Raw genomic sequence first — 13010 nt, forward strand, 5'->3', positions numbered from 1 at the left:
CACACACACACACACTCACACACACACACACACCCCAAGAATACCAAGAACGAAACCTCCTTACTCATAGAGGGACAAGAGGAAAATTACAGTGAAGTCGTGTGAGTGACCATGCAAGCAAGAAGAGAGTTAGGGGACATTTTTAATGTGCCAAAAGAAAAATAATTCACCAACCTAGGATCCTTATATATCTAAGAAATACTATTTGGTAAAAAAGACAGAGTAAATAAAGGCTTTTTCTCTCGGACAAATAAAAATGAAGGGACTTGTCACCATTAGACCTACCCACAAAAAATAGAAAAGATTTTATTCAGGAAGAAGAAAAATGATAAAGGTCGGAAATTTGGATTTACATAAAAAAGGAAGTGCATCAGGGAAGAAACACATAAAGGTAAATAAAGTTAATTTTTCTTGTTCTTAATAGATCAAAAGGTAACTTGTTTATTTATGTTTTTAAAGATTTTATTTATTTATTTGAGAGACAGACAGAGATAGCGAGAGAGAGCCCATGAGCGGGGAGGAGAGGGAGAAGCAGACTCCCCACTGAGCTGGGAACCTGATGTGGGACTGGACCCCAGGACTCCGGGATCGTGACCTGAGCCAAAGGCAGACGCTTCAGCACCTGAGCCACCCAGGCGCCCAAAAAGTAACTTGTTTAAAAAATAAAATTTATCTTATTCTTGATAAATGCCAAATAAATGTTTAAATAAGGACAGTCATAATGTGGCCGGGGAGTATAGCATATGAGTAAGCGAAAAGAATGGCAGTCATGGAAAAATGGGCAGAAATATTGTAAGTTACCCGCTCAACTCGTCAACAGTGTCACTTGAAGGTGGACTTAAATTAGTTTGAAATGTATATGTAACCTCTAAGGAAAGATCTAAAATGTTTTTAAGCACCCATAATTGGGACACTAAGAGGTGAACAAAAAAACTGCCTTCATATAAAATGTTCAATTAAAACCTGCGAAGGCAGGAAAGTAAGCCTCTTGTAATGAATAGAGAACAGCTACAAACATGGTTGATATCAATGCAAGTATTTCAATAACCACTTTAAATAGGAATGGTCTGTAAATAGCAATCAAGAGACAGTGAATTTTAGAACTTCAGCAGTATATATTGTCTGCAAGCACCTATTTTCAATACAGTGATTCTGATAGGCTTAAGTAAGGGGATGGAGAAAGACATACCATGTTAACAGTAAGCTAAAGAACTCTGGAGTACTGATATTAATTTCAAACTGTCAGGGGCATAAAACTCACAGAAATCGACAGAATTGTCACAGCCATGAGAAGCCTAAGAAGATACTAAGAGTACGAAATATGAGTTTGTATCCTGCGTGGGACCTTGGAACACAAAAACAACATTAGAGAAAGTCTGAATAAAGTATAGCCTTTGGTTAATGATGACATCTCAATATCAGTTCGTTAATGTTACAAATGTACCCCGTTAACATAAAATGATAATAATAGGGGAATCACTTGTGGGGTATATGGGAACCATCTTTACTCTCTTCATAGTAATTCTGTAAGCCTGAAACTGTTTCAAAATGTAAGGTTTACTTTCAAGAAGCACATTGCTACTATGTTGCAAGAGTTGCAGTTATCTTGAGGCCCTGTGGACAGATACTTTTAAAGACGTGAAATGTCAGTTTTTTTAAAAAAAAGTATACTCAACCCTCATCCCTCAAAACGGCTGTGGGCCAGCAGCATCCGAACGGCTGAAGTGTGGATGATGAATTTAAAGAGCTCTACGGCCATCACAACCCCTACGCCTGCGTGGAACCCTTTGGGGATGTGACAGAGAGGAGGCAGCTCCATGCAAAGCTCCAGTGGAAGGACTTCAGGTGTTCTTGGAGAACATGTACCCAGAATTGCACGGGCCTGATGACAAGCCCGCCTTCTTTGGGATGTTCTGGAACAAAAGACCAAAAGGTTACTGCTTTGACTCTTACCCTCCCAGTGAAAACCAAATCGTGGGACACCGGGTCCTTCTGTACCTCTGTCATGGAATGGGTCAGAAGCAGTTTTTCGAGTACACGTCCCAGAATGAAGCATGCTGTCGCACCCACCAGCCACAGCCTGCATAGCTGTGGACGCAGGAACAGATATTCTCATCCTGCATCTCTCCCAAGAAACCGCCACAGAGCATCAAAAGTTCATCTTGCAGGAGGATGGCTCTTTTCTTCATGTACAGTTGAATAAATGCGTTCAGGCTGAGAGGAAGGCGTTCAGTGACAGTTTCGTATCACCCTTACGGGACTGCATGGATTGGGAACATCAGAAATGGCTCTTTAAGGAACACATGTAATAAAGTGTCACTGTACCAAGGCGCTCATCGAAGGAGCGGGAAGGCCCCTGGACTCTGTGCCCAACAGAGACTTAGCTGAGTACAGTGACAGACCAACCCAAAACCTGGCTGCTCCACTTTTATAAGGAAGTCTTTTTGCAATCTGTGAAAATGATGTTGGATTTGATAAGCTTTGTACTGATTTTGAAAACTTCAAAATTGCTCCCAAGTACCCTATTTTCAAAGGGAAATCATAAAATATTAACTCTTGGTATTCAGAGAATTAAAACATTGAAGTATTTTTCTGTCAAGACCAGAAAGGTATACTCAAAAACAATGCTTGAGAACTTGCCCAGATTGGAGCGGGGAAAAAAACCCTAACCTAACAACCATACAACTACAGATTCAAAAAAATGAGTGACCTCCAAATAGGAAAAACCCAATATAATCCTTGCCAACACACAACATATTTGAATTATGCAAACTCAAGAGAGAAAATAATCAAGAAATGAAGCACACAGACATGACACAGAAATTTTAGTGGACAGCCAATTCTGGTGACACTAGAGTTTTCATCTCAAACCGTGGTGGACAGAAGGAAGTGGCATGATAGTTTTTCAAGTTTTTTTTTTTTTTCAGCGGTTGTAGTGTACAGTGATGAATTAATATTCATATACCTAGTGATAGGATTACCACTATCAAATTAATTAACAGATCCATCATCGCACATAATTACCATCTTTTTGTGTAGTGAGAAATTGAAGATCTAGTTACCTAGCAAAATTCAAGTATACAGTACACTGTTATTAACTCTAGATTCCCAGAACTTATTCATCTTATAACTGAACATTTGTGCCTTTGAGCAATATTTCTCAAGTTTAAAGGAAAGAAGTGATGATTCTAGATTTTATATCTCGAAATATTATCCTTCATGAATCAAGAGGAATAAGGGCATACTCAGAATAAGGAAATGTACAATAATTTTTCATTTGCAGATGTATGCTTATACAATGGCTTGAGGAATCTCTCTTCCCTACACTCATCCCCCACCAAAAAGGGGAAAGAATAACTGAAGTAAGCTTGGTGCTTCAGAAAATAAAAAAGAAAATGGATTGGATAAAAAGAGGTGTCAATAAAATAAACTATCCTTTTTTTTCAGGAGCTTGTGAAATCGTATGTGATGGTTGAAGCAAAAATTAGAACATCTGTTTTGATGCTCAGTGGATGTAAAGGAAATATTTGAGACATTTGGAATTTCAAAGTTAGAAGGGTAAGTGGACCTGAACGGAAGTAAGATTTCTAACTTTATGCAAAATTATAAAACATCAATGCCTGTAGATAGTGGTTACACATGTACATTATAATACTTAGAGCAACGACTAAAAAAGATACGAAGTGATATACTCAAAAACATTCTAAAGGAATCAAAATGGAACACTCAAACATATTCAAGTAACCCAAGGAGAGCAAAAAATGAAACTCAAGTAGAAAAAGAGGGAACAACAAAATTTAAAAACTGAAATGGTAGACTGAAGCCATTATGTATGAATATTTACTTTAAATGTCACTTATCTAGCACACCAATGAAAGATAGAGATGGGCAGCATTGATGAAAGAAAAGTGACCGAGGACGCCTGGGTGGCTCAGTTGGTTAAGCGTCTGCCTTCGGCTCAGGTCATGATCCCAGGGTCCTGGGATTGAGTCCAGCATTGGGCTCCTTGCTCAGAGGGCAGCCTGCTTTTCCCTCTGCCTGCCTCTCCCCCTGCTTGTGCACGTGCTCTTTCTCTGACAAATAAATAAATAAAATCTTAGAAAAAAAGAAAGAAAAGTGACCCAAACATATTCAGTCTACAGGAAATGCATTTCAAACACAACTACACAGGTAGATTAAAAGTAAGTTGATGGAAAAATATATCATGCTAATACTAATTATTTAAACAGGAGCAGCTGTATCAGTATTAGAGAATGTATTCCTCAAAGCCATAAAATTACTATGCCCAGGTGGCATGGTACATGACAGTATAAGTATATATCCAGCAAGACGTTGTAGCCAGTCTGAACATGTATGTAGTCAGAAGCAAACCACTAAATACATGAAACAAAAACCTGATAGAGCTGAAAGGAGTAATAGACAAATCCACAGTTATAGGTCGCAACTTCAACACTCTACTGTCAGGAATTGATAACACTATTTTCTCATTGGATTACAAAGCAAAATTTAACTGCATGCTGAATTCCCAAGACAGATCTATATCAAATGATTTGTAAATGTTGAAGGAACAACATGTAAAAGGACAAACTATACCAAGTATTGCCATTTGTAATATTGTACAAGTTATTCCCTGCCATACCCTGAAGTGACTTTCCTTAGTGAAAGTATTATACATCCCTGATGAACTCATGCATGTCCACATGACTTAGCCTGGTCTATGGCACATCTAATCCAAACAGAATGTCTTTTGTGTGTGTGTGGGGGATGATACATTTATTAATTTTTTAAACATATAATGTTTTATTAGTTTCAGGGGTACAGTACAGTGATTCAAGAATTCCATACATCATCTGATGCTCATCATGATAAGTGCACTCCTTAATCCCCATCACCTATTTAATCCATCCCCCCACCTTCCTCCTCTCTGGTAATCATTGGTTTGTTCTCTATAATTAAGAGACTGGGGTGCCTGTGTGGCTCAGTCAGTTAAGTGTCTGACTCTTGATTTTGGCTCAGGTCATGATCTCAGGGTCGTGAGATCAAGCCCCGTGTCAGGCTCCACTCTGAGTATGGAGCCTGCTTAAGATTTTCTCTCTCCCTCTGCCCTTCTCCCCACTCTCACACACACTGTCAATAAAAAAAATTAAGAAACTGTTTCTTGATTTCTTTCTCTCTCTTTTTTTCCCTTTGTTCATTTTGTTTCCTAAATTCCACATATGAGTGAAATCAAATGGTATGTGTCTTTCTCTGATTGACTTATTTCGCTTAGCATTATACTCTCTAGCTCCATCCATGTTGTTGCAAATGGCAAAATTTCATTCTTTTTTATGGCTAAATAATATTCCATTATATATATATATGTATATACATATATATATACATATATATGTATATGTATATCTCACATCTTCTTTATCACATCTTCTTCACATCTATCTTTATCCATTCTTCTATGCATGGACACTTGAACTGCCTTTATAGTTTGGCTATTGTAAATAATGCTGCTATAAACACAGGGGTGGGTGAACTAGTGTTTTTGTGTTCTCTGGGTAAATACCCAGTAGTGTGATTGCTGGATTGTAGGGTAGTTCTATTTTCAACTTTTTCAGGATTCTCCTGCTGTTTTCCAGGGTGGCTGCTCCAGTTTGCATTCCCAACAACAGTGCAAGAGAGTTCCCCTTTCTCCACATCCTCGCCAACATCTGTTGTTTCTTGTGCTGTTGATTTTACTCATTCTGACAGGTGTGAGGTGGTATCTCATTGGAGTTTTTATTTGCATCTCCCAAATGCTATGTGATGATGAGCATCTTTCCATGTGTCTGTTGGCCATGTGTATGTCTTCTTCGGAGAAATATCTGTTCATGTCTTCTGCCCATTTTTTAAAGATTTTTTTTTTTATTTATTTAAGAGAGAAAGAGCACACGAACGCAGGAGCAGAGGGAGGGGCAGAGGGAGAGAATCTTCAAGCAGATTCACCGAGTACAGAGAGTACAGAGCCCTACTCGGGCTCCATTCCAGGACTCTTCGGATCATGACCTGAGTGAAACCAAGAGTCAGATGCTCAACTGACTGAGGCACACAGGCGCCCCTGCCCATTTTTAATTGGATTATTTGTGGTTTTGCATGTTGAGTTTTATAAGTTCTTTATATATTTTGGATACTAACCCTTTATTAGATGTCATTTGCAAATATCTTCACGTATTCTATAAGGTTGCTTTTTAGTTTTGTTGATTGTTTCCTTCACTGTGCAAAAGGTTTTAATTTTGATGATGTCTCAATAGTTTAATTTTGCTTTTGTTTCCCTTGCCTCAGGGGACATATCTAGAAAGAAGTTGCTATGGCCAATGTCAAAGTGGCTATTGCCTGTGTTTTCCTTTAGGGTTTTGATGGTTTCAGGCCTCACATTTAGGTCTTTCATCCATTTTTAATTTATTTTTGTGTATGGTATAAGAAAGTGGTCCAGTTTTCCCAGCACCATTTGTTGAATAGATTGTCCTTTTCCCATTGGATATTCTTTCCTGCTCTGTTGAAGATTAATTGACCATATAGTTGTGGGTTTATTTCTGGGTTTTCTTGGTGTCAACATTTTTGCCAGCAGGTAGGGTAAGAAGGAGAAATAGGAAGAATAAGAAGATCTCACAGGGGGCTTTTGGCAGTCATACTAGTCAGTGTTGTACATCAGTTAGTTCCACTTTCCCTCGACCAGGACTCAGTCCACCAGCCACAGTTACCTGCTGGAGAGCTGGGAAACTCCAGGAGGAAAAAGAAATGAGTTTGGAGAACAGCTAGTCAGTTCTGCTATTGGCATGACAAATATGTTCACAGGACAGAAATTACAAATTCCTCTATGTATTTTCAAAATGCCCACCCTCACACATAGTAAGAGAAATGTGTATTTTAATTACAGTAAGATACCATCTATTTTCTATCATATTGCCAAATATACAACCATTTGAAACACACTGTTTTCGTGAGGATGTGGGAAAAGGGAAATATGACTGGGTTGTTAGTGCGGGTTTAAAGTGATATAGCATGTAGAGAGGGCAATTAGGCAATATCTGTCAAAATTATGTGTGCATTTACCCTTTGATCCAGAAGTCCTACTTCTATGAATTTATCTATTGGGCGTATTTGCGTATATGTGGAAAGAAGTTATATATAAGCTTAGTCAATGCAGCATTTTCTGTAATAACATTAGAATGATTGGTAAATCTGTGACAATCAGTAGAAGACTGGCTAAAAAAAAAAAAGAATATATCCATGTATAAGGACACCATGCAGCTATTTTTTTTTAAGTAGAATGTTATTTAGCTGAATAGCTAGATGTATATTCTGAAACTATATTGCATGAGCCTGGTTCTGGTTCTTCCTATTTTAGCCATATTAACATTGGGTAAGTTATTTAAATTCAATGTGTTTTAGTTTCCTCACTAAGAAATGAAGATATTTACTTCGCTGGGTAAGATGAAGGTTAAATTAATAAAGCACTCTCTAGTTTTTGTCCTCATTATGATCACACAGAAATATCTCCAAGATACATTAAAAATGAAAAAAATGCAGGTCCCGAATGCTGTTTGGTATTGAACCATTGTATAAAAAGGGGAGTGGTTAAAATACATGTAAATGTTTATATATGTGTAATGTAACTCTGCAAGGAAAGATATACAATAATCTGGTGGAAAAGAGTGTTTGTCTTTGGGGGAGGGAACTGGGTGCTTCCACAATTGTGCTGAGAGGCATACTGTTAACCGACTGTTCTGAAACTTTTGAATTTTATACAGTGAAGGCATGTATCACATAGTCAATTATTTCTTTTTGTTAAAGGCAAGAACAGAAAATAAAAAGCAACAACACAGACTTAGGGACCATGCAATCTGAATTTGTGACCTTCTCTACCATGCACGTCCAGCTGTATAATGTGCAAACTGAAAACACAGGATTTCTTGTTAAAAACTCAGGGAAAGCTTTTTTCCCTTTTCTTTCACAATCTCTCATTTGACCTGTCAATGTGTTTTGTGATTGCAGTTTAATGTTGTGAAGGTCTTCAGAGGTGTCTGGAGATCCTGCCCCAGACCTGGCCCTATCAGTCCTGAACATTCCTACATCCACACCCTGTCCCCGCCAGATGGCAGAATGCAGTATCAGTCACTTGGGCAGAAGAAGGAGAGGGAGTCCGGGTGGGTGGGTGGGTGAGTGGACAGTAGAGAACCCTTCCCAGTGAAACCAGGAGCTGGTAGGACTGGATCACAGGAGAGCTGAGGCTCCAGGTTCCCAGCACATGGTGCATTGTCCCATGGGACATCACTTACAAGACATAAATTTAGAGAAAAAAGGTTAGGAATTTCGAGAATCAACATTAACCTACAAGCTCAGACACCCATTCTCAGCATGGGCCCTATGGGACCAACCACACTGATTGCAGGTCCTTAAAACCAGCCCTGCTACCATGTCTTACCTGTGTGCTATTAGTTAACTTCTCTGGGGCTTCAGTTTCTTCACCAGTAGACTGGAGAATAAAGCCCAAAAAAACCTCATAGGTTTCTTTTTGAGGCTTCACTGGGATTTTATATGTAAAGTACTTAGCATAGTACTTGGCACACTGTAATAAATCATTACAAGTTGAATATAATTATTAAATTATTAATGAGATTATAATTTGTATTATATATCAATTAACAATGAATTAATATTATACTGGAATTTGAAATCATTAAATGCTTTATTAAAATAGTTAACGAACACATGCAAACGTCACAACAGATGGAAACATGAACCATAACAGATTAAACAGGGGTGTTCCTCCTACAGTTTTGCATAAAGTAATGTGTCCCAGCCCATCGCAAATACAAGGTGAGGCTTTCTCTAAGTGGTAGGCCCATAAGTTGGTGGGAAGGGTTTGTGCCTCTCTTCTGGTGCATTACACCAGGCCCACACTGTCTACATAAAAAAAAAAAACCAAACAAACACCTCTTGGGGTGCCGCTTTCATGCTTCCACAGAGCACCAGTGCCCATAGGTTCAGGCATCTCCCATGTCACCTGCCCAGAACACCATCTTCCTTGTTTCTGCCTGTCCTTTCCTCATGGGGCTGGGTGCCTCTTCTTTTCATTTACCTAAGTGTCACCATCCCTGTACTTAACTCTTTTCGTTGGAGTTATCCCAGGGTGTGCTAAGTTTCCCCTTCCCATTTATTTATAGGGTGATTAGCTGGGGCAGTAGCTGCAGGGGAATGTGGGGATCAACACAGGAGAAATTAGGGCATGTTTGTAGACTGATGGGATGAATCATATATGGTGAAAGGTTAGCTTGTTCCACGTAATGAGCCAGTTCTCCAAATGTTGACCTTTGAGAAAACAGTGTTGGGAGAGGAAATCCAGTACGGGCCCTGAGTGTTCCTTTGAGTTTGTGCTGGGTATGCCAAGGATCCAAAGCCCTAACCACTTTTTTCCCCGGGAGACTTCTCAGGGTTGTCTTTGTATTGAGCAAATTGAGGGATGAGGTAACACCTCCCCAAAGAGCAGAATTGCTTCTGCTCACTATAAAAGCAGTACATCTCCCAAGCTCCGGGTTCTCCTCCTGTATCACAACCCTCTGCATGTGTAGGCATCCAGGTAAGTCTACTGGTGTTGCCCCCAGGGGACTTAGGGCACATGTAGATCCAGTGCAAGCATGATGCTCTGGCTATTGCTTTTGCTGTAACTAATAAAGTCCTTTGTCTCTCATCCAGGAGGCTTCCATCTTCTGTCAACTTCCATCAATCTGTGGCAAATTAACTTGTGAGCTTGTAAGTAGGATAAAGACTCAGACCCTCCACAGTCCGTGGCACAGAGATTTAAGTACATCACTCCTCTATTTTTGCATTTAGGATAAAGGTCAACTCTGCAAATATGGTCTTCCAGGCTCTGCATGGCCTGGTCCTGCCTACCTCCCCAGGTTCTTGTGCTGCTTTCCTCCAGATCTCTCTGCTCTTGAGTCATATGAAGGAGAAAAGTAGTGCCTGGCATCTTATACTTACAAGGAAATCTCAGTGTTGCTGATAACATGGCCTGCCACTCATGGCTAAGCCGTGTTGTTCTCTTGTTGGATATAAACAACTAAATCACCCAAGGAAAACTCAAATCCTATAATAGTTTCTTTCTAGCATGATCTTCCTGACACACATGCACTGTTCCCCATGTGTTGCATTTCCTCACTGCAATGAGTAATCAACTCACCTTTTTAAAACTATCTGTGTATTCCTGTTTCTCTTTGGCTGGAGGGTGTTGACATATACAATATCAGCAGTTCTTTCAGTTCATCCAGCATGCCAATTTCTTTCTTGCCACAGCGATTTTGCACATACTCTTCTCTCTATCCAGAAACTTTTCTCCTGACCTCCTTAACCTCACTAATATCCCTGCAATTAATTAAGTAATTACTTCCACAAATAAGTGTGAAACAGTTACCTTGTGTCAAGCACTGTGTGACAGGAAATGCAGTGATGATGAAAACCAGACATTGTCTTATATCTCCTTTGCTTCCCGTGAATCAGATAAAAGTTAATTCAATATCACATTAATGAATATATATGTATATATATATATCTTGCTTAATTTACAATGGGGTTATGTTTTGATAAACTCATCATAATTTGAAAATATTGTATGTCAAAAACCCATTTAATACACTAATCTACCAAATATCATAGCTTAGCATAGCCTACCTTAAATGTGCTCAGAATACTTACATTAGCCTACAGGTGGGGAAAACATCTAATACAAAGCCTGTTTTATCATAAAGTGTTCAATATTTCATGTAATTTATTGAATACTGTACTGAAAGTTAATAACAGAATGGTTGTATGTGTACAGAACAGTTTTAAGTGTATTGGTTTTTGCCCTCATGATTGAATGGTTGACTGGGAGCTGTGTCTCACTGCCACTTCCCAGCATCATGAGAAAGAATATTACCACATATCTCTAGGCCAGGAAAATATCAAAATTCAAGATTCAAAGTTTGGTTTCTACTGAATGAGTATCACTTTTATACCTCATAAAGTCAAAAAATCATAAGTTGACCATCATAAGTCAGGGACCATCATTACAGAATTCTTAAATGACTTAAATGGTTTCACGATAAGAAGCTCTTTCTTGTGAATTCAAGATAATAGGAATTTAATCTAGACTTGAGGACGGGGGACAATTGAGTGGCACTAAAGTCAAATCTGAAGGATGAGTAAGACATTAATTAATGGTCTGCCAGTCCTGAGTGTAGGCATAGCATGTTGGAAAGGCTCTGTCATCAGAGTAATTGCAATAGGTTCAAGAAACTGAAAGGGGTTTATGTGACTGGAATGCAGGGTACAAGTAGGAGAGTATTGTGAGATAAGGAGGCAAAGAAGTATAATGGCTGAGTACTGTGGTTTGTGTAATCAGACTACCTATATTTGGCCCTCAGCTCTATCACTTACTAGCTGTGTAACAAGGGGCAAATTCCTGAACCTCTTTGTGCCTTATCTTCATACTGGGGATGGTTAAAAACTGCCTTATAGGATTTTTTTTTTTTATGAGAATTCAGTGACATAATTCCTGTGAAGCACATAGGACTATAAAAACTGATTACAAGTGACATTCGCTAAATGTTAGCTGTTATTAGGACTGTGGTGGTTTGGCAAGGATGGTAGGGCTGGGACTAGAATGAGATAAAAGCTGTGCAAAATTTTAAAAGGCACTCACTTCTTGGTGCTGACTCTGTACTTGGACTACTCGGAGTTTGGCCATTCCCTTACATTTTTGCATTCTAGGTGCTTATCTTTTCCCACCTTAGTCCTGGCTCTTAGTGAGAGATCAGACCATGTTAAAGACTGATTTTTCTCCTATGAGCAAGGGAAGATTTCTGAGAGTTTTAACCAGGTGGAGTGATAGGGTATGCATGTGACATGCTGTAGTGATTGTTTCACAAATATCATTTGGGAAAAAAAAATATGGATTGGAAGGAAGCCACAATCAATGTAGATAGTGGCCAGTTGGGAAGCAGTTTAAATAATCAAAATATGACATGATGAGACCCTGGACAAAAATGACGGCAGTGGAGATAGAAAGACATAGACTATTTTGATAAATATCTAGGAATAAAACTTATAGGACTTGACAGTGAATAGTATGTGAAAGGCAGGTGAAAGAGGTAACAAGGATGTTGCCTAGATTTCTGGTGTGGATAAATGAATAGACTGTGATATCAGTGAAAGAGATGATAACACTAGAAGGAATTTAGGAGGAAATTTAGGAGGAAAAGCATGCATTTGTCCTTTGTCACGTGGAGGTTAAGGTGCTTTTGAGATACTTGATTGGATATATTGAATAGAAAGTTGGTTATTTTAGTCTGGAGTTCTGCTGACAGTGCGGACTGTAAGTGGTAGCATACAGATGGTGATTAAAAATTAAGGTATGATTGGCACTGCCTCAGGGAGGGCATGGAATGATAATAGGTGGCCTTGGAATCAAGCCCCAAGAAACGCAAATATTTAATGCCTAGATAGAGGAGGATGATGTTACAAAGGAGATAGATAAATGGCCAGAAATGTAAGAAGAACACCAGGAAATTAGTGACACTGAAGTCAAAAGAAAAGAGTGTTTCTAGGAGAAAAGCATGCTCTGTGGGGTCAGAGGAGGGAGGAAGGTCAAGGGATTGAAGACTGGAAATTTTTTGTTGCCTTTAGCAATCCAGAGGTCATTGGTTATATTAAATAGTGAGAGATATTGCAGGGAGTGATGGAATGAAAGTCAGATGTAAACTGAGAGCTAAGAAGTAGGTGGAATAATGGCGACAGAGCCATTTCTTTCAAGATATCTGGCTGTGAAGGGAGGGAGAGAGAACAATTTTTGGAGGATTCATAAGTTCAAGGAAGAGTAATTTAAAAAAAGAGAGAGGGGGGCGCCTGGGTGGCTCAGTCGTTAAGCGTCTGCCTTCGGCTCAGGTCATGGTCCCGGGGTCCTGGGATCGAGCCCCGCATCGGGCTCCCTGCTCGGCGGG

General features: G+C 39.2%; 1 pseudogene; it reads left to right on the forward strand.

Moving 5' to 3' along the window:
- Positions 1 to 1643: 1643 nt before the first annotated feature.
- On the forward strand, positions 1644 to 2309 carry LOC145717735 (polypeptide N-acetylgalactosaminyltransferase 12 pseudogene; annotated as a pseudogene).
- The last annotated feature ends 10701 nt before the right edge of the window (positions 2310 to 13010 follow it).

This window comes from Leptonychotes weddellii, chromosome X, assembly GCF_054177405.1.
Source record: "Leptonychotes weddellii isolate Sample4059 chromosome X, ASM5417740v2, whole genome shotgun sequence".
Classification (NCBI taxonomy): Eukaryota; Metazoa; Chordata; class Mammalia; order Carnivora; family Phocidae; genus Leptonychotes; species Leptonychotes weddellii.